This window comes from Anser brachyrhynchus (assembly GCF_964034855.1).
Source record: "Anser brachyrhynchus genome assembly, chromosome: 4".
Classification (NCBI taxonomy): domain Eukaryota; kingdom Metazoa; phylum Chordata; class Aves; order Anseriformes; family Anatidae; genus Anser; species Anser brachyrhynchus.
In genome coordinates this window covers 18,482,101-18,504,948 of record NC_137698.1, presented here as the reverse complement: position 1 = coordinate 18,504,948, position 22,848 = coordinate 18,482,101, and the positions used below count along the sequence as shown (strand labels likewise).

Sequence of the window (22,848 nt, the reverse complement as noted above, 5' to 3'; positions counted from 1 at the left end):
CAGCTTTTCCATGGAAGAGAGTCTGTACCTCTTTGAGTACATTTTTGTTTGTGCTTTGAGCTTGCAACTAAAGCTTACTGTCAGCTCCAAGACTGCTGTTACTAAGGCACAGAAATGGCCTGGCTGCAGTCTCACTGCAATGCCCACGGCCCAGTGCCCATACCTCTGCCCATGGCCACCAGCGGGACTGGGCAGCCCCTGGGCTGCAGCAGCCAAACCTCTCTGGAGAGGATGAGCACTCAGGGCCCTGCCAGATAGAGAGGATATACATTACATGCTACCACATCTTTGTATTGGCTGTGAAAGAGGCACCTCAAAATACTTCAGGCCGTTTAATGATTCATTTTTGAGACTGCTTTTTAGAGTTTCTGCTTGCTCACTGTTTTGTCACATATGGGCTAAACTGGTAATTTTGTAATACTTGAAGATAAAGCTTGTTATTAAATGTAAGCCCATAATGCCTTGTTCTTATTATGACTTTTCCAGCATTATTTTTATACTTCTTCTGGCAGGCACCTGCCAAAAGTAAAATGAGGAATGGCAATCTCAATTTCAAGGAATTTGTAGTCTTAATTAAGATTTACTCAGTTTGAGACAGGTAGAAAGAGTGCTAATGAATGAACAGAAGGAAAAGTATGATGGTAGGAAACAGCTTGGAGTAAATTTGTTTTTGGTGGGGAGTAAATAAAGTTGTAATGAGGTAAAATAAATGGAAACAATTGAATATGCAGTGGAGGGAAATAGTCATAGTAGAATAAGAGAAGATGAAAAGGTGTGGAGTGAAGCTGAAAAGAAGACTTGGAGATGCCAAATAGTCAGTCAATGCAGGGAGTAAAAGTTCACTCCAAACTTCAGAGCATCCTCTGAGTATCATGCAGCCCCAGTTATGCTGTTTCTGTTCCTGCTGTTACTCTTTTAAACAACCTGAGTCTCAATGGGCTGATGTGATTTCTTATTTTTACTGTGCTGTTTCCTCAGTTATGAGTGACAGAGGGGTTTTATCTGCAGACACTTCTGCTTAAAAGGGATGGGGTGTTGACAGGCTGCTCTTTGTGCGGTCCTCTGCTCTGGCATTCAGTTGGCTATTTGATCTGGCAGGGCACGATGTCTGCTTTCTAGGCTTTCAGGGAGGGTGGGGTGTTCCCAGTACTGGTAGATCTGGACCTTAAGGGAGGTTACTACTAAAGTCTGCCTTTTATTGGTAGGCCTGTAGGAAGGATGGGGGAATGGCCAGATGGCTTGCCATGGTCATTTGTTTAATACCTTTAAAAAGTTCTTGAAAGTTGTGTCTATGGTTTTTGTTCCATACATTTATCAAAACATATTATATAACAATGGGGGAAGGAGTTAAAGCTAACAGAAATACCATAAGCCTTTTTTTTTTCTTATAAATGTGTTCCCACAGGAACTTTCCTCTGCAGTACAGTGGTTCTTCAGAGTTTAGCATTTCTTTGTTAATTCACAAGTTGTCTCATTAGAAGTTGTAAATCTTGTCCTGAGAATAAAATTATCAGTCTTCTGCCTGTAGACCCATGCAAGAAAAACAGTTGTGGTCTAGTGAGAGAAAGAAAAATGTAGTTCCATGAAAGTTCATGTTTTATAAAACAGTAACTGGTAATGGTAACTTTTTTTTTTTTTTTTGATGTGTGAAACCAGTACCCTCTTTAGGAAGAATAATTACTTAAGAAATATCTATGAAGAAAGTGTAATATTTGATGGAAGAAGGAGTGAAAAAAATAAGTCCATTTTAGCTAGTTTCAGCAATTTCCTAATTCTGCTATTTATTAATACAGCTTTAACTCTTATACCACTGCTTACCATGCCCCTTTCATGTGCAGGGACAAAAAGGACAAGAAACTTGTCAGTACTTAGCAACATAAATATATCTCTTGGCAAGGTGTTAAAAGGCTTAGAAAATTTCTGCACCTACAACTCCTTTTAATAGTAAGTGAATAGCATGAAAAGACATCTTCTTAGTTGCCTACTTGGTAAATGGTGTAGGTGGTGGACTTTTCATGACAAAAATCAAAGACCATTTGTGGTCTCTGTCTGCATTTAATGTGGTAATAAGCTTTTGGCAGAAGGATGGTTAATATGGAAGGCCAAAGCATCCATCTTCTAGATAAAAAGTGTTTATTTATCCATGCTCTGTGTGCTCTAAGATATTGGGTCAATATTTTATGTGAATCAATTATTACAAATTTTAAGTCAAAATGGTTATCAGATGGTGTTAAATCTCTATCATTAAAAACAAACCAAACCAACCAACCAACCAACCAACCAAAAAAACAAACAAACAAACAAACAAACAAACAAAAACCAACAAACAAGCAAAATGAAAACCACCTCAGAATTAGTCTGCTTCCAATATTTTGTATCGATATAGCCTGTTTTACCAAGGATCCCCAAAGTCTTACCAAAACAGAGGCCTTGAAATGGTCCTGTTCAATATCAGCATTTCTCTGAAACATCTGTCCTTCAGACTACACTCCTAAATCATTAGGGTTGTTTGCATATGAATTTGGACACATTCATCCTCTAAATTGCTGGAAATTTCTGGACTGGGTTTAATGGCTCAGAAAGAGATTGCCCAGGGAGAAGTCATGACTCCTGTTAAGTCAATATAGGCTCTTTCCATGCAGCTCACTGCTATCAAAATGTAATATTGTAGGACTCTAAATCTGATAATGAGGCAGGCTTTAAGTGGGGTACTTTCTTTTCACTCATTTTCGCTTGCTTTTTTCTTTGTAAAATGTACTATGCGTATTATAGAAAATCTAGTATTCCTGGGAAATTATTATTTACTCTGGAGACTGCTGTTTGCCTTGAGAATACAAGGGAAGGCTTCCTGTGAGTCAGTAGTAACCAGTCCGTTATCACCATCATGAATGACTTTATTGTTACCTCTCTCAGGTGGTTACCTCTCTAAGACTATCTTTTTTAGTCTTAGATTCTTATACATTTCCGTAACATGTAATTATGTTATGGTGAAAAGAATGAGGAGCACTGGTACTGCATTATGTCTGATTTCACACTTAGGTATGTGGGCATCATCACATAGAGCTTTTCTGTTGAAGCTCATACAATCAGGAACATAAGGATTACACAGAGTATATCATGTATATTGTACTACTTCCCGACGGTCTAAAAGATCCCAGAAGACAATAGCAGTGCCTCTCTCCAAAATGACTGCTGACTTTCTTTTGTCAAACCTATGAAGATAAATCACATAAGCTTCTTAAAGTTAGAATAATAATCTTTGCTGATTAAAACAGCTGATGAAAGCTTTAGAAATTGGCTTTTTGCCAGATGCTGATTTCCTGTCATGCCAGATAATTTTGTTTGGCCAATTACTGGCAAAGTGTCCTTCTCAGAACCTTGCTTTTGTTGATTCTTTGAAATAACAAGTTTCAGCACTTCAGACTTAATGAACCTATTAGGTATGCTCAGTCCCTCTTTAGCTGTTTATAATTCCCTGCAATGTTAAATTTACTGTGCTAAAATGAACAAAATGCCAATTTATTGCAACCTTCTGAAGATAAAATAATTCTCTCCAAGATTTAAAGCCAGAACTTTATAGAAATCCTGCATTTCTTACAACAATATTCACTGGCTATGATGCTCAATGGCATTATAAATCTTGCTTTTATTTATACAGCATTATTTTAAGACATATCTTGAAGGGCAAAACCCAGATTAGTATTGATATTAACGTTCTAGAGTTAACACTGGTGAATGGTAAGAAAAAGTATACATATTTTTTCTGCATAGATTTAGTTCTATGCTTAAGCCCACGGATGTAACTGTGCTATAACAAATCTGGGCATTTTACATCAATTTCACAAAAATAGGGGAAAATGGAGATTAAAAAATGAAATATGAAAAACAACGTCTTTAGAGTAGTCTTTGTACTATTTAGCTTGATTTCTGCTTGTTTTACCTTGTGCCCTCATTCTAAGTTGTCAAGTTTTATCTGACAAGAATTTAGTTATAACAGTTATAAGATTTTGAAAGCTTGGAAAAAAAAAACACATGGAAGATTTCTATCTAGCATTTAGGATGTAAAAATGAGTTAATCAAACCTAGAATTCTGTTAAAATAATACTGAAAATAGTTTTTTTTTTTTTTAATATATATATTCAGGCTGCTTTTTTTTTTTTTTGCAAGGAGAGTTTTGTAAATGGTATTGAGCTTTATATAAGGTTTCAGGATGATAGCTTTAGATGATTACTGATAGGTTTCTGAGTTATCATATTAGATGAATGAGGCAATTCACACCTTTCCATTTCTTTTTCATACTATTTGCTTTCACCCCAGTGAATGTGCAGCTGTCTTCACCATGCTCATGTATGCTCATGTTTATTCTGTTTTCTTCTATCCAAGGCAGATTTTGTAGGTGCAGAATTGCAAAATGTTTGCTTTATGGGACTCCTAATATGACTAGTTTTCTGATGCTAGACAAATTTCTTGGCATGTTTTCTATTAGTTTATGTCCAGATTCAACTTTTCTAAAGTAAATTTTTTTTGGTGTGTGTGTGTGCCAGAATTACCCATTATACTGTACTATATTATAAAGATATTTATCTGATTGCAGTCACTTTTTTTTTTTCTTTCAGATTTTTCTAAACCTTTAAAATCACATATCCTTTTGGAAGTCATCAAAACTCAATACATTCCCTGTTCAGTGGATTTTCTGTGCTTTGATTTCTCTCTCTGCATATATTTAAAGTTCATGAAATTTTCATTTCTGTTACTTCTGTAATAGCATTTCTTGTTCTTGTACAACTTACTGAAGAATTAGCCAATAATATAATATATTTAAAAGTCATACTTTTTTCCTTATCAAATATACTTGTATGCATATGAACATGGGAACGCAAGAAAATTATAAATGGGGAAAAGAATGATAAGCAGGTTTTATAGTAAATGTCTTTCATAAAGACTTGATCTTATTTGCAGTGATTTCTTGGGGTAGTATTCAGTAAATCAGGGCCAAAAGATTTTACTACTTATATACAGGAATTATTAGGAAGCTCCAAATAAAAACTTGTTCCTTCAATCCAATATGTACTCATCCATTTTCAGGCTTCCCTATCATGACAGTGAAATTAATAAATAAATTACAGATGGATATGTTTCTCTTTTTCTGAACTACTACAAATCAGCAGAGTGAGAAAAAGGTGATATTTTTCTGTTGACAACTCTTAAAATAGAATTTAATGTAGGTATGGCAATACAAGTCACTGAAAGGACCTCTGTTCTTCAATGCTTGTACTTTGGTTCTAAGATGTAAGAGGCTCATTTTGCAGATTTGAAGCTAGAGTTAAATTAATTTCACTTCAGAAAGAGGGAAATCAGTAGTCAATATAACATACCCTGTCATATAGTGCAGTACTCCTAATAGCATGACTGCCTTTTAGCACATTTCCAAAGCCAGATCTGCTTCTTATTTTTCTTCAGAAACACAGCTTGAATTTTTAAAACAGACCAACCTTCCAGGTTATTGTCCTAGTTTCAGTTAGGACAGAGTTAATTTTCCTCCTAGTAGCTGGTAGGGTGCTATGTTTTGGATTAGGATGAGAAGAGCGCTGATAACATGCTGATGTTTTAATTGTTGCAGAGCAGTGCTTACACCAGGCCAAGGACTTTTCAGCTTCTCGCTCTGTCCTGCCAGCAGGCAGGCTGGGGGTGCAGCAAGAGCTGGGAGGGGACAGACCCAGGACAGCTGACCCAAACTGGCCAAAGGGGTATTCCATACCATCTGACGTCATGCTAAACAATATATAGGGGTGGCTGGCCAGGGTGGGGGGCCGGCTGCTCGGGGATAGGCTGGGCATCGGTCAGCGGGTGGTGAGCAATTGCATTGTGCATCACTTGTTTCGTACACATTATTATTAGTAGTACTATTATTATTATTATTATTATTTTCCTGTCTTAATAAACTGTCTTTATCTCAACTCACAGGCTTCACTTTCCTGTTTCTCTCCCCCATCCCAGAGAGGGAGGGGGGAGGGTGAGCGAACGGCTGTGTGGTGTTTAGCTGCCAGCCGGGTTAAACCACAACAGTTATATTTGGAATTCTTCTGAGATGACAATATTTATTCAATCAATGAGTAAATTTATATTGTTCCTCAATTGTAGCTCAACTTCCTATTAAGCATGCAAGCCAAGGGAAGAGGTTAGTAGGTCATCTACCCATTCCACATAGATGTAAGTCAACAGCACTTACAGTGTGCATTGAAGACAGGAGAATGCGGTCAGCTGTCATGAAATAAGACACTTAGAATAAAAAAATTGATTTATATGGCCATACAGCTGACATCCAGACAAAACTGGGATGATGTATACTAATGAACTCAACTGGATATTTTTTCTTTAGGAATCTCTGCATGCCCAATTGTCTTCTCGATTTGTTTGTAGTTCAAATGTAAACACAACATTTTTGAAACCTCTTTTTAAACATAAAATTCAAATTTCACCTTTAAGAGAAATCATTTTTTAACTTTTGATAGTTATGATCTAAATAAGATTTTCATTGTGTTTATTAAATGTGTTTCAAGAAGCAATAGTTCAGGAGTGTAAAAACATGAGACATAATTTTAGAGGTCAGCACTTATGTTTGACTTGGTGTAAAACTGTAAATTTATATCTGCACCTTGAGATACATCTTCAGCTGGAAAATTTCAGGCTGCCGTTGAAATGAATAGTCCTGCTCTTCTCCCTGCTTTAAGCTGTTCATGCCTGTCACCTCCCTCTTGCAGTTAAAGGGTGTTTGAAACCTTTTTTTCAGATAAATCAGTGAGACGATGTAAGGTATTGCCTGATTGGTATGTACAGTCACGAGGACAGCAGCAGGAATACACATCCATGGGCACTGCAGAAAGCAGCTTCCAACTTCTGGTGAAGGACTGAAAGGAGACTGGCAAAAGCTGAAAAGGAAGTAACAGCAAAAGTTTTAAAATGACTTTGCTTGATAAATACACTAATCTGTTTTAAGTAAATTCTTATTCAGTAAACTTCAGGTTTCAAATAAGGGATATCCATTATAATAAAGGTGCTTTAATTCTCGGAAATGTAGAGTCAGCTTAACAGCAACTCTTGAGCTGGAGCACACCAGTTGAAGCAAGAGGTTGGAGGCCAGGTGTTTATTTTTAAATTAGAGCTACTAATTGAGCAAGTCCATGAATGTTTAAATTCACATTCAGTGCTTTGGGCATGAAAGTAGTAGCAGATCTGACATTTAACTGCAAATTCTAATGGCAGTGCCAGCAATGCTAATTTGAGTCTGAAAAGGTTTAACAGGGCCTTGTTTAATTGATCTGACTGCCCTGAGTTGCCCCTGTTGAAGTTATTTACCATACACTCCACTGCCACTTATTGTAACTTTGTGCCAGCCAGGCCCATCTGTTCTATGGCAAACCCATTAAAATATATCACTTACCAGAAGCAAATCTATCTTACAATAGTCATCTTTCAAATAACTCAGAAAAAGACTACAGGCTGCAACTATTTAACTTTATTGTGTTACCAACTTCAGTATTTTAGCTTTAATGGCCTGCCTGACTACACAAACAGTGTTTTGGCATGACTAGGAAAAAAGCAAATACACTGAGAATTGAAAAAATTATTCCCTCTGGCCACAGCAAATAGTCTGCTTAATTTCTTTTTGTCTGTACTGGCAGTTATGATTAGGCATTTCAGCCTTCTTCAGCACCTGCTCATGTTAACATAGGGATTCAGCATGTTCTTCCTTATCAAATGAATTGTTAACACCTAAAGGAAGGCAATGGCTCACTTATTTTGTCATGTTGATGCTGTTAATAACAAGCAGTGAGGTTCAACCCAGACAAGGAAAGCAAACAGACACAAACTTTGTAAAATTGACCATATGTGGTATAGAAGGTATTGGGCAGATGAGCCTTAGCTGATGAAATGCATATCTGTCACTCATATAGCACAACTTCCGTAAGAAGTGTTGAGCTGTTTATGAGTGAATAATGACTTACCTATATTTGCTGCGGTCCTCTATTGTGAACCATCAATAAATGGATAATACACATAATTTAAAAATTGCATTAGATCGGGAATATAACATTATCTATTTCTCAGTCTGCTTTAGTGAAATATTTTGTTTCTAAACTTTGTATCATAATAATCATCACTGAATTATAGGAATAATATGATAAGGCAGAAAATAAAACTATGAAGTGAAATCAAGTCCACTAAAGCAGGCAGCTAAGATGACTTAGTATCTGGCGGCATGAGGAATGGGGAGTAGACCTGTACACAGTAATGAAGTAAACAAAAATAAGTTGAATTTATTGCCAGATAAGTTTGAACTGAATTGAAAGACAGAAGTGAAAGAACAGGTTTCTTAGTGACTTAATCTCCACTAAAATGTTAACTGCAAAAACTGAATGCAAAAATTGGAGAAATGTAAATCTGCTCAAGGTGACTGTTAATATAAGTATTTTTAATGTGTATGCGGCATTAAAAGCTGGACTGAATATTTATATTTGAGAAAATTATCAGGGTTTCATAGTAGATTGCCATTTATTTATAGAAATCTTCAAGGATAGATAACCTCTAATTTAAGTATTTTATTCTGCACAAAATATTTATGGATTTAGAGCAGTTACAGCTGTCTGGAATAGATCCACATTGAATAAGATCTATTGTAATGGTGTTAGGTTAAGACAGAAATGACAGGGAAGGTCCTTCATTAATTGTTTTTTATTCCGTATCTGATCTCTCTAGAGACACATTTGAACTTAAAACTTACTATTTTAATACATAAAAAATTAAGACCGCTTACTGTAGAGGAACGCTTTGGAATTGGCTCTGCTCTGTTATAGTAGAAGTTGCTATATGGCTGTATAAGGCTATATTTTTCTGTATCTTGCTTTCTAAGTAAATTTAATGATATATGGCTTGACAGGCACCAGTGAACCTATTGTGTTGTCAATTTAATAAATCAAAAAACCTCTAAAATTCATAGCATAGGTAAACAGCTTTATTTTTTAGACCAGATGGTAAACAACTCCTAAGACAATGTTTAGCTTCAATTTTAGACTTCTTATGAAAGTCTTAGGTGTATGCCTTAAGATGCCAGAGCATGCAGATTTTGCCTGTATTCTCTTTCAGCCTTTGGGCCTGACTTATGGTGTTCATGTGCTTTTCTTCTTGCTATTTACCCTAATCTGATTCTTCAAGTGATAAAGATCTCTTCCTTCCTGGGACAATGAAGTCCTCTAGTCTGGAATTTTACCGATCTGCTGTCAGTCATTGTCCCTACTCTTCTGTAGAGACTTCTGCATTTGTATTGTTGCTGGGTAAAGGTTTCTAGGAGATCACAGGTGTAATGGTAATTAGAAATAAATAAGAACACATTGCACATACACCATATTGATGAAGTATCAGTGGCAAGCGTGTATATGTTTAATTACCTGCACATATTTGCAAAAAAAAAAAAAAAAAAGTCACACCTCTTTTGACGTATGATTAGTACTCTCCTAGAGAATAGACCTGATCACAATCTCAGAATGCTTGCCATGTCAGGTGTTGGCATCATGAAGAAATGAAAAATACAGGTTGCTTTCTTGCTTTCTTCACTTTATCAAAGTGTATGAGTCTGGCTCTTAGATGTCGACTGTGTAAGAGGCCTCCGTGAGCTAGTAAAGATTTTTCTTATCCCATTTCCTTTTAAGTTTCTGTCTGTCATTGGTGGCTTACAGTATCTGTTCACATGCTCTGGATCTTGTTTGCTATCACACCGTGATGCTGAGTACAATGCACCTGTCCTTTCAGCTTCAGAAGCAACATTAAAAAAGGGAGGCAGATGAAAGCAACGTCACAACGATTTACTAACATTTGTATCTGAATCGTAACAAATCATGGTTGATGTATTTTTTTTTGAAAGTTCTTATTCTTCAAGTGACACAGAGGAAGTCAAAATGTACCTACAGTTACCTGCCTGAGATTTGATCTTTCAGTAGTGGGAAATATAAATTGGCTTCTTGTGCTTTGTAGACCTCAGTCTACAACGTATAAGGAACCAAGGCAGAGAATATAAGGGTACAGGCTTGGTACCATCCCTTATCCCTACCCCTTGTGACACAGGATGTATTATAATTGAAACTTGAAAATGCAAAGCACAGGCTAGTAATGTAGTTTAATAGGGGCAGCCATCAGTTGGATAGAGAAGGGCAGAAGTAGTTAAACTGTCTTCCAGAGGACGATACTTGGAATAGGTAACTACTTTGACTTCTAAGTCAGATTTCATGCTACATTGTCCTAGATAGGACATTGGTTATATTTAAAAATATTTTAAGAACTTGTGCTTTCTTCTGTGTTTGGTGGGTGGATCAAAGTAGGGATTGCTCAGCAACTTCTTGCTGGGCCTTACGGCAGTAAGGAGATTTGAGAATTTTTAATGCTAGCACAGCAAATTCAGCATGTTAGTTGCATATGGGTTTGAAATTACAGCCTTTCCACTTAGAGAGGAAATCTTTTAGTGTACAGGACCTGCTGAAGAAGTGGAGATGAAATGGAATCTTTCCTGTTGCACAATTCCTTCAGCAAGAAATAGTTAAATGTTTCTGCCCACAGCCTCTGAGGCTCCTGAAAGAGGGCATCTCGCAGTGTTTCTATGTGTATCCCACACGGGGAACTGAGGCCAGCTGTCCAATCTTTCCATCATCACTACTGTCATTCACATTCTGAGATGAAACAAAACTAGAACAACGAAGAAAAAATATAAAAGACTTGAACTGCATTTGCGACTTATGTCAAAAATGTTTCAGTCCTCAGGTAATTTTCTCAGTTCTGGCTCCTTTCGTATTTACTTCAAAGCTTCAGTGAAAATGAAAGGAAAGAAAATGGTATTTAGGTTTGCAGATAGCTGTAGTCACATTCTTGTGACTCGATCTTGCCTTGTTGAATGGTGTCTTCCCCTTAAAAGTCGGGAGCTGTCTACACATCTTGAGGAAATATCTTACATCAGGGCTAGTCAAGGATACGACACACCTAATAAATCAAGGGATTGATGTCTGTTTTCCTATCATATAGTACACTACAAATTAATATAAATCAATAAATTAAATCGATTTACCTAAAGGTAGCATATAGCTCTTATTAGAAAATAATTTATTTGATTGAATGAAAAGTTCGTGCATGAACTTAGAATCAACAAAAGATGGATATAATTCACAGGATGCATAAAATAATGTTTCATGTTTGCTATCTGTATCAGTAATGCATAGGCAATCTTTATCTAACTTACTGTAGCCCTGTAGTTAATTTTAAAAAGAGTAATTGAATTGCAATATTATGACATTAGATCACAAATGTAAAACAAAGAAAAAGACAACCACGACAACAACAAAAAAGACAACAAAATCTGCATCTCTACTTTGTACAGTGGACACCTCTGTTTCACCTCCTCAGTCTCATTTTTCATTTCTCTTCATTTCATAGACAGCAAGAATAGGATAGTTAGCTGATTTAGTGCTACTTTGGTGTATGTAAGCTGACTGATTTAGCTCTTTTGCATAACTTTCTGGTACTGCCTGAAGTGGTTTATTGCTAACAAGCTTGTGCTGTGGACAACTAAAATGATTTCCCTTGTCTTGCAGAGTATGGGTAAATTTTCAATGAAATGACCAGAGATATCTGCATGACATAAGGGGTCTTCCATACAAGTTTGTAGTGTTTGTTTCAAAGTAGAAGAATGGCGGAATATCTGAACAAATGTCATATATATTTAATCTTGGAGACATACATTTAAATGTATATATATGTGCATATATGTAGAGAGAGAGAGAGAGTGATAGAGAAAGAAAACATTGTCATATTAACATTGTTGGATGGTTTTAACTGATGTAGCTTAAGTATTATGAAAATACCCATCCTGAGGCATATAGGTGGAATGCCATGAGGCATTTCCTCAAATGTTCTAAGTTTAGCAAAATTGGACTTAAAGGGCAAATTTCATTCGATCTTTACTATATGTCACTGTTATAAATATATATATATACTTTTGAGAATATCCAAAGCACCAAATTGTGGCTAAGTATTGAGTGTAAAAGGCAAAGACACTTTTTAAAATCCCAGTTTAGCTTAAAAGCTCAATTCATACTCAAGAATGGCTGCCCACACCTTATAGGTTGGTTTTAAAGGGCAAAAGGAAAAGTTGAACCATTGTATAAGACATCAGCAGTACTTCACTTGACTTATCAAATCAATAAATAGTTAGCAACCTTACCTTAATTGGTACCTTAAAAGTGTAAGGTGAGGCACAAGGACTGTCTCTAGAATCCAGTTTGCATAGTACTTTGTATCAGTGGTGTTTGGTGGTGGCTTGGCCTCTGTGAATTTTGATATTTACCATTACTATAAAATATTGAGCTTGTTCCTTGTGTGATCAATACTGCTCACAGTCAGAAGTACAGAATGGCTAGAAAACACTTGCTCAAGGAGTGCATAATCATGATGTTGACTGTGAGACAAAGTTCCAAAATATACTTGCTCCATATTTGCTTATGTTTCAGGTCTCTGACTCTTTTGCAATTTGCTTGGATTGCTAGTTTGCAGTCAAAAGGTTACACAACTCTCCAATTAATAATGGTGCTCATGGCTTTTACTAGGATAGGTAGGGATGGAGGTGGAAGTTTCTTTCTTTCTTTCTTTCTCTTTCTTTCTTTCTTTCTTTCTTTCTTTCTTTCTTTCTTTCTTTCTTTCTTTCTTTCTTTCTTTCTTTCTTTCTTTCTTTCTTTCCTTTCTTTCTTTCTTTCTTTCCCTTCTTTCCTTCCTTCCTTCCTTCCTTCCTTCCTTCCTTCCTTCCTTCCTTCCTTCCTTCCTTCCTTCCTTCCTTCCTTCCTTCCTTCCTTCCTTCCTTCCTTCCTTCCTTCCTTCCTTCCTTCCTTCCTTCCTTCCTTCCTTCCTTCCTTCCTTCCTTCCCTCCCCCCTCCCTCCTTCCCTCCCTCCCGCCTTGCCTTGCCTTGCCTTTTCCCTGTTATCTGACATAGATTTTTGAAGGGACTTTCACATTTCCCTTCCATTCCTGGCAATACCAATTTCAGGGATGAACTGTCCCACATCCTGTGAACTGTATCCAAAACCATATCTCTTCTTGACTCTTCTTGTAATGTTAAACCAAAAAAATGTTTTTTTTTTGGAAAAGTTTATATTTTTTGCTGTATGCTTGCATCAGGTGGTAGATGGTGTACATGCTTTGTGAGTAATGTAATTTCTGTGCTTCATTACAGCACAGAGGTCAATTACTCCATGGCATCTCTGAATTCCAGCATTTAGTTGCTTGACAAAATAATGTGACAATAGCAAAAGCTGTGTTCCCATTTTTGGGCACAGTCTTCAGAAACAAGGTTGTACGACATGTGACATCACACTTTTATTGAACCAAACTAAGGTCTGGGACAGAATGTCTGCTGCTTGTGGGGAAAGTCATTATGATGGTGATATTGTTTGCTCCAAAGTTTCCCATTCTAGACACACACCTCTAGAGTCAGTGACTCATCATTTTCTGTCATTAGAGAGAGGTGCTGAACTGCCTTCCCTCCCCCTGAAATGTTTGTGTAAGTCCAATTTTGATCAATTGGAGATCTCTTATGGGATTCAGTGGAAACAGCATTAGAACCCTCATATACACAGGTTAACTCTCTTAGGAAAACAGGAATTGCCAGTGCATTTTACACTTCACAGTGAAAAATCATTTACAGAGACATAATTTATGCAAATATCTAGTCTCTCCTTAATATGAGAGTATACATGTGCATATAAATGCAGATTTTTCCCTATTAGGATTCAACAGTTCTTGCTAACTTTGCTGCAGTGACGTCTTATTTAAGAAACAATCTAAATTCCCCTTCTCATCAAGATAAATAGTTGAGTGATGTGTGCAGCAGGGGCTGCTTTTCCAGGGAATCACTCAGTTAGCATTTGTACAACAACCTGCATCCTTTGTATCCAGCACTTTGAACTGAACGCAAAATGAAACTGTCTCACCCTTAGACCGAGGTAGACAGTTTTTTCTCTTTTACTATCCCTAAGACAAATTAGGAATGTAGGAAACCTTTCACTCTGAACAAAACGATGATTATAGCAGGTAACAGGACCTCACATTAATCAGTGCTTTCAAAGAAAAGGCCTCGACCTGTGCCCTTTGTCTAGCCTACTGGTAGGTACATTATTTTTTGTCTCTCCCCCCTGCCCCCCCTTTTATTTTCTTTCAGTGTCAGGGCATTCTCTTTCTGTGTAATACATTCTCTTGGAAAATGTTTCTCTTTTCAGGCAGTCCTTCTGCATTGATCAAAACCCCTCCAGAAAGCCACTGTAGAAATCTGAACTTATAATGATGTTCTTTTATATTTTCTTACAATGAACAATGGCTCTCTCAATACTAATGGCAACGGTACATAGATAGAGGCAACAGTGCAAAGAGTTGGGGGGAAATTGCCATTATTTGCAAGACTTTCTGTTTCATGTCCTGAAAAAAAAATCCTGTCTTCTGCAGCCAAATCTTTACTACCTCTTGTTGAAAACATTCAAGGCCTTCGCAAACCAATGCTGAGATGAGGAAAGATAAGGGTGGATTAACATTTTTCTTTCTGGAAGAAAACATTACTGACAATTAGATGGCAAAAGATCTTAGTTCTCCATCCTCCCTGAATAAAAAGAAAGAGAAAACATTCTGCTTGATATCCTTTTTTTGGTGTGCTGGCCTTGACCTTTGAATCAGCTATCCCTCAAACATCAAGCTTCGAATTCAATCAATGGAACTGAATGTGGCTGCACTGAATAGAAGACTCCCTCTACTGCCCGAAATACAGACTGCCAGATGAAACAAAATGCTTGTTTATAAGGGGGGCATACAACACAGAGCATTACTGCTTTGTCAGTCTGGTCAGATATTCTTATTTTTAAAGTACTTTTTTTTTTTTTTTAACTGCATTTAAAGCTTGAGCAATGCAGAAAGTGGAGGAAGAAATGTTAGGCAAATGAAGTAATGACATCTCTTACCAAACATCTAGAAACAAGACTGCTAATAAACTCACTCTTTTTACTTAGTGTTCATGAGTGCTAGACCAGCTGATGCTTAGCTCCAGCTGAGTTCAATTTATATGGACTCAGCAAGGAAGAGATATCAGTTTCATAGAGAAAAGAACATTTTTCTCTGAAGACAAAGAAGCATTAAAAGGCATTTCACTCAGGAATAAAAGAGGTGCAATGGCTTAGAAAGTACAACCAGAAAATAGACTGCTTCAAGAAAGTGTGGGAAGCTTTGAGTTCCAGAGAGGAACTTTAAATCTGCCCCTGGAGTGAGACACCCAAACCTACTTCACTGGCTTTACATTTAAATTCTGTCATTTCCAGGGCTTAAGTACTTTTACTACACTGGAAGGTATGACAGATATGCTCAGAAGTGGGAGTCAGTAGAAAGAGATGATTATTTTCAGATGAGTATTACTTCAGTTGGTAGATATATCATTGTTGCAATTTAAATTGTAAGCTTGCTTGTGGAATAACAAACATGACAAATCAATTCTGCCTTCATACCAAAATGAATATTAAATTGTATATTCAACTATAATATTTTTGCTGCCTTGGTATTTTTACTTTTCAGAGCTACAAAATCAGTTCTTGGAATGCATACACAATTTTAGGCAAATTTAATAAAGATGTAGAGAGTAGAGAAAAGAAGGTAAATAATAAATAATTGTTCATTAGCTAAGTAAAACCTAATGGGCTGGTTGCTGATGTTTATATACTAATAATGTACTCCGGAGTGTAAGTAAAGGCAATGGTGGAACTGATCATATTGGCAATTTAAACCTTCCAAAGCTGCCCATTAGGTTCAAGTGCCACTGGGAATGTGATGCCAAAGTGAGTAGGAGGGGAAACATACGGCAGGCCTGTGCAAACGGAAAAACACAGATGGAATAGCTCAAGAAAATCAGCTGATGCAGCTATTCTGGCAGAAAGGTCTACTTTAGAGAGAGGGAGCCAGCTAAGCTATGAGAATTTCTCAGTATTTCTGACATTTTGCCTCTCCTCAACAGATCGAGTGTTCCCACAAAAATTGCTTGACTCCTTGTTGCAGGAAAAACTGTCTTGACTCAGGGAATTTCATTTAATTTAGTTGTTGCCAATTTAGGTAAACTTCTAATTACTGAGTCAAGTTCTGAAGAAAAAAGTAGACATGAACAATTAAAAAGACACTTAAGGAAACACCTTTCCTCCAGCTTCCCAGGGCTCAACTTCAGTCTCTTTGCCTCTTCTTTGCCTTTATAGTCGCTCAGCTCCCCTTCTTTTCACAACAGGTAACAGTCAGTCTGTACCGATCTCTTTGGTGAGGTACTGGGCAGTGCAGGAAACTGGGGCCAGTGCATAATGATTTCCTTCTGCTGCTCCTTGCTTCTTGTTTTCCTCTACTTCTCCTTTCTCCAGACACTTATCTTCACATAGCAATTTACACATTCTCCCTTTCTCCTCTCACCTGTCTCCTGCCACCCTTTCTTAAATCCATTTGAGCAGAGGCACCATGTTCTCCCCAATAGTGGAAGTCTGGCACGCAATGAGGTCTTCCCATCTGTTCCAGAGCTGTGTGGAAATGGTGGGACCAGCACCGGGTAGGGCATGGCCTCCTCCCACACACTTGGCACCCTGCAGCCCCCTGCTGTCTGAGCCCTGCCATATAGGCCCAACACATTCCTTGGCAGGGGTTTTTCCTGGGTGGACACATTATTTTCAGAGTGGCAAACAAAGAAAAAGATTTAATGTACTACTAATAAAACATACAATATGGTTTATAGTGAAGTAACTGTCCTCAGATCTGGTAGCTCATATCTCAACGTGGTGTGTTAAAACATCTTAAGAAATGGCCTGGTGTAACAACCTAGTTATTATTAATAATTACAGTATTCAAGCATATTTTGACTACTTTGAGCTTTTACAGTTTGCACCTTTGGAGTCCATATCCTGCAAGCAAAATAAATGCAGACTCACTGGAAAGATAAGATTCTGATGTAATTCTGGATAAAGCATAAAATAATTCTAATTATTATTATTGTTGTGAAAATAGTACTAATTCTTATTTATTATTGTTGTGAAAAATGGTGTTAACCAGCATCATGTAAAACATTTCTTGCCTCCTGACTTCACTCCCTTGTATTCACTTTTATTGTTTTAAATAATCTACCAGACAAAATGGTTCTTTACTATTTGAATTTAAGATTCTCCTTTTTTTTCTTTTTTTTTTTTCCCCTTCAAAAGGACCTTAGAAAATGACTTGCTGGTTATGTTGGCCTCAATATTTGCCACATATACTCCTAAGTGGCCTTTTGGGAAACTTATGCATGCATACCTACTCTCCTCTTCTCCCAGAATTCCCAATCCCTTTCCATCCCCTTTGCTTCTCCTGCTCTTTTACTTCTTGTAGCTAGTCTTCCTGCAGTTACTGCTGCCAATGCTCTTGCTCTTCCTGCTGGATGCCCATTTCTTTTCTGTTCATATTCAGAAGAATTAAAATGACTGCATATACATTTATTACATGCTCTTGTCTATAATCCTGATCTAAGAGTTATAGACATTTCATCCCATTCAATGCAAAATTAACTGTCTTCAAGAGTATAGAAACATAGGTTGGAAAAGACCTATAGGATCATCAAGTCCATCCGTGCAGCTTCTATGTTTGTGTTTTCATGAAATAGGATTTAGAAAACACAATAAGTAAGAAGCACTTCCAACTGAGGCCATGCTTAGCCTACTGTTTAGGTTCTTAGTATCTACAAAGTTGTGCATTTGTAAGGGGAAATCTAAAGGCAGCAGGTGGTTGTGGATCAACGCTAAGATAAAGTAACTCTTGAGTTGAGATGGCCCACTAACTAACTGAACTGCCTACTTAGCACAGATATATTTAGCATTTCTAGTGGCAAGACAGAGACTAGCTGAGCTGCTAAATCAGCACTTTGGTTGCTGCCTTATGGTTTTATGGGTTTAGCATAAGCATATTTATTGAATTGCTGATTTAACATGTAGCAGGCCATAGGGTAAATAATGTAACATTGAATTTCAGACAGCTGCAGAGCAAGGACAAAATGAGCAGTTATCTCTGAGTCGGGTCAGGAACTGACTCACCAGGAAAACTGAATGGTCTGCCTGGATAGAATGAGAGAGTACAAAAGGCCACAGGTCACAATGATTTGAAAGGATAAAAAGGCACCTCAAAGACTAAGAGGTGGGATCAGCAAAATAGGACCAGCACTGAAGACCTCAAAGTTCAATTGTCAGGTACTACAGGGGCAAATGTCACTTTCCTGGCCACCTCAACACATCAGGTGGGATGTCTCTACAGCCTCCTGCTGTGAGTATGGACTTCAAAGGCCAATATAGGGGTCTTGTCTCTTAGTTTTGCCTCAAATTAAATTAGTCGATTTCAGGTAAAATTCATGGGGCAAATAAAGCAACTTTTGCCTTGAATCATGCAATCAGATAATAATCTCTAAGCATAATACCGGATGATGAATTCATGCTTCTAGAGAAACCTGACTTTCTGCTGTTCTACTATTTCAGTCTTTTTAATCTGCAAAATAACAAGGCTAAATTAGAATATAAATGTGAATATTATGATCATTTGTAAACTATCACATTTATTAGGAACATTTTTTTTTTATGTCAGAGCAAAACAGCGTAGCATAATAATTGCTCTGATTTCCCTCTGATTTTTCCTGTGTTTCTTTAATGTTGTTTTGTCTTTTCATAGACATTTAGTATGATTTCTTCTTTATGTTTCTGATGTTATTTTGTCAGTATTGTTGCAGAAAAATCTTAATGACTATGTACCCATGGAAGAATTACAATCCGACAAAGGCAGTTTATTTTTGTCTTCCTACACTTACCCCACTATTGAGAAGTCCTATGAATGGCAGAAATTGGATTCTGATGATTTTATAGGTTCCCTACTTAAGTTTCTCAGGTTCTTCCTTTCAGCAATGAGAAGAAACATCAGAGTATAATATTCCTTGTATAAACATCCAAGAAGAAAATACTATCATATCTGGGCCCATGCAGTGAATCTGAATCAGGATCCAAAAGTAAATAAGATTAAGAGGTGTGCTTGAGTTAAAGATTTTAAAATCAACCTATCTCATACTAAATTATCATTTCCCTGGAGATATATCTAAATATTACTGAATACCTGCCTGCAGGCATTGTTGAAATTTTGCATGTGGAATGTAAATGTGCACAGGCCACCACACTGTGCCACTAGCTGTGATTTGTCTGCGTGGCCATTACTGCAACTCCATCTGTTTGGCTTCGCAGCTTACATCAATCCCTGTAACTGATCTAGGAAGAAACAAAGTCAAAGTATAATTTTCTTCAGAAGCAGTTAATAGGGAACTGTTAGGGGATTCAACAGCAGCTGTTGTCTGCCAGGCTTGGCATCAATGGCAAGTACGCGGGGAATAAGACAAATAAATTTGTGTCTCCTAGGACTCTTAATATCTCTGACTAAACAGGTCCTTCCATAGCTATGCAGACTAAAGAGTTGCCCTGGTTTATATGTACTCCTTTGAAATGTTGTTAGTATTCTGGTGAAAAGACATGCCCTGAGTAGCATGTTTCTGCCAAGTATGAGAACCTTGGAAAATTTTGTTTATATATATATTTTTTATATTTTAAAGTAAAGAGTAAGGCTAGGGAGAAAATGGCACATCTGTTAGTCATATCATTAGATTTTAAGGAGTAAGCTTGATACTTGCAGTGTAAGTTATTAAAGTCATAGTTTTTATATTTTGATCAGTAAAGCATAGTTTTTTATTGCTTTTACATGTTTTTGAACGTGTAAATAAGACATGATCTCATGGTCATTATATCAGCTGGTTTCCCATTGCCCTTCCTCTCTTATTCAAAGGAATTAAGTTTATTATTCTTGGGAAGAAAAAAATAATCCCTTCAAATAGCTGTTTTTAAATTGAAAAAAAAAAGTCTTTTTTTCTTTTTTTTCTTTTCTTTTTTTTTTTCCCTACATAGAAATGAGAGAAAGAGGTATATATGTTTAGTAAATGTTATTTCCCCCAAACATAAAGGATGCCTTACTGAATGAAGCAGATTTTTTGGCACTGGGACAATATTTTTGCTTCATATCACAGTTTGTGCTATCTTAATGGACTGTAACTGTACTAGGTGAAAGACCAAGATGAACAGTGCCTAAAATTTCCAGTTTTTTAAGGGAACTATGTTTAGAAACCTGTTTTATTCTGACGCTACTTTGGTACTTTGATAGATGCAGTTCTTTTAACATTCTCATGTGAATTGACCTTACATGGTGACACGTGAGCCTGATATTACTAATGGGAATTATTTTGTAGGTATAATTGGTTCCAAGAAATGTAGTTTAAAACTTTAATAGACAGTCTTCAAGACATTTTACATAAGTACCTTAGCAAATGGCTTGTGAACATGAAGTATGAAATGTTTTTTTCTCCAAAGCAATCAGTGGCTTGGCTATGACTTTTCAATAATATTATTAAGAAGAGAGTTAAAAACAAACAGCTACATGTAAACAGAATACGAAACTAATGCACAAAAAAAGATTTTTATTTTTTTTTTCTCCATTTGATAAGATTTACAACTTAAACTCTGGGCATCTTATCTGGATTCTAGTTTTTTAGATCTGTTGTTTGGGATGAACAGAAGGCTGGTAGCAATCTGACATGGCTGCAGAACTGAACATGCTGCAGGTGTGGGCTTGCCCTTACCTTACTCCGTGCAGGATTAGGACATTTTAGGTTATATTAAGTGGAATCGTACCAAGTTCTCCACTGACTTTAGTAATACATACTAGGAGCTGGGAGAGAAGGCCTAATACGTTGCCACAGTCAATTCTTTATTTAGACATCATATATTTTCTTTTTTCTCTCCTTTTTTTTTCCTCTGAGTGTGACATCTAGAACATTCCACATCCCCCCCCCCCCTTCTCATGTATTCTATAGTCAATTCCCTTTGATTTTAGTAACTCCTATTTCCAGAAGCCCTTAACTAGGGCTGTTACCCAGTAAGACTAATACTACTCCTTATGCACCAAAAAGAACACCAAGATTCCCTGTCATCATACTGACTTGTATTTTAAGCCAAAAAAGGAGTCTGTGGAAAGTTAGCGGTTTGTCCATTAGGGGGAATACTTGCTCTATGTTCTCCAGCAGGTTTTCCTTTCTCCCAAAGCATTTAAGTTCTTTTTCTCCTTAAGAAATGCTGAGGTCTGTAGTTCTGTTTCTGAAACTTCTGTTCAAATAGTGGTCAGATCACTGGTGCTTTGAGTTTAACAAGTTAGTGTGTGCAAGAGGATGACTGACATCTGTTCATCTGTGCAGAACATCTAGCTCTTTTTCTCTTCCGTACATAATTAGCTGTTGCACAAAAAACATAGTCTTTGCACAGAAATGTCAGTTTAAAGACTAAATCAACAGCCTCCTTTCAGAATCTTTCGCTTTTTGAGAGAGCTGATATAGTGAGGAGTTCACTGGCAGCTACCATAACTGTTCTTTCTTCCATAGGTTTTCGTTTTTAGCCAAATTTCATCCTGTCTCTTGAGCTACTCAAAATATTCTGTAGGCAAAGCAATATTTACATGGAGCTGATTTGCTTAGCCAGTTTGACAAAGATCAAAATCTATGAGAAGCCCATTCAAAAGCAGTGTGATGGTGGTGAGTCTTAAGAAGGATACCAAAATTTAGGCTTGACTGAAGGTTTTCACATTCTAAAAATATGAAATTGTAAAAAAGAATTGGGGCATATTCATTACTTTTGGATAACTAAGGTTTTCATTTTTGTTCCAAGCAGCAGAAGGGACTAGGTAGTGAAGACCTTTTGCTGGTTCGTGCTGTATTGTAAATAAGATCTTCTGTGAGTGCTGTGTTATGGGAACTGAGACAGCTTTGCAGAGCATGTAGTATTATTTCTGGTGAGTTTGGGGAGGTATCTGAGAGTTAAATATGTTTGTGGGGAGCGAACTTGATATGAGGAGAGAGTGAGCAAAAAAGACTAGAGAACAGCAGTAGCAGAGATGATGATTACATCTGTGACAGGGAAGTGCTGATGGTTTGGGAGTAGAGTCTTTCATCTTCCTCAAATACCAAGCAAAACAAAGCTACTTCCTTGCTTCTCTTAAGAGAGAGAGAGTAAAAGAGAGAGAAAGAGAGAGAGAGAAAAGAAGAATAGAAATAAAATATAGTTATTTCTCAGGTGAAAGGAAATGGAATAGTAGTTCTGGTGGCAGAATGTGGTCAGAACAAATTCATGGTGACTGTAATGGTTACCACAGCACTGTCAGACAAACAACAAAGTAATAGCAGTGCCTCTTTGTAATGGCCACTGCCAGTGTCTGCACACAGTCACAGTGCCTGTACTTGGGGCTGAAAGGACCAGAGAGAATGCAAAACCAAACAAATCAACAAAATAACTCCTAAGCTCCTAAACGTACAATCTCCTTTAATCAAAACACTGAACAGGAGTCTTAATGCTGGATTTGGCAGTATCGTGACAAAAAAATGCCAAGGTATTGCCCTTTAGCATTCCCTTCAGGCCTAACCTAAGCTATGCAATTTTCAGTTTGGGATCATCCACCTACAATAAGTGATACTCATCACAGGCTCATTCAAGGGCAAAATATTACCATTTGCAGTGTTTCATTTCAGCTGAAATTAAAATAGTTGCAGGAGCTGTTGAGGAAATCTGCCCCTGGAATCTGAAAGGCTAAAGTGAGAGTTACCCAGTGATGCCAAGGAAGCTTTCAAAACCTTCTGAATAGATAAGAAAGGGATACAAAGCATC

At 37.1% G+C, this 22,848-nt stretch overlaps 1 long non-coding RNA gene across 1 annotated transcript in view; it reads right to left on the bottom strand.

Annotated features, from left to right (window-relative positions):
* Window positions 1-246: 246 nt before the first annotated feature.
* LOC308194133 overlaps window positions 247-22,848 on the bottom strand; it is a 43,512-nt gene continuing 20,910 nt past the window's right edge. Inside the window, exon 4 of the long non-coding RNA XR_013950317.1 lies at window positions 247-6,929. This is a non-coding gene — a long non-coding RNA (uncharacterized lncRNA). The remainder of the gene's footprint in view (window positions 6,930-22,848) is intronic.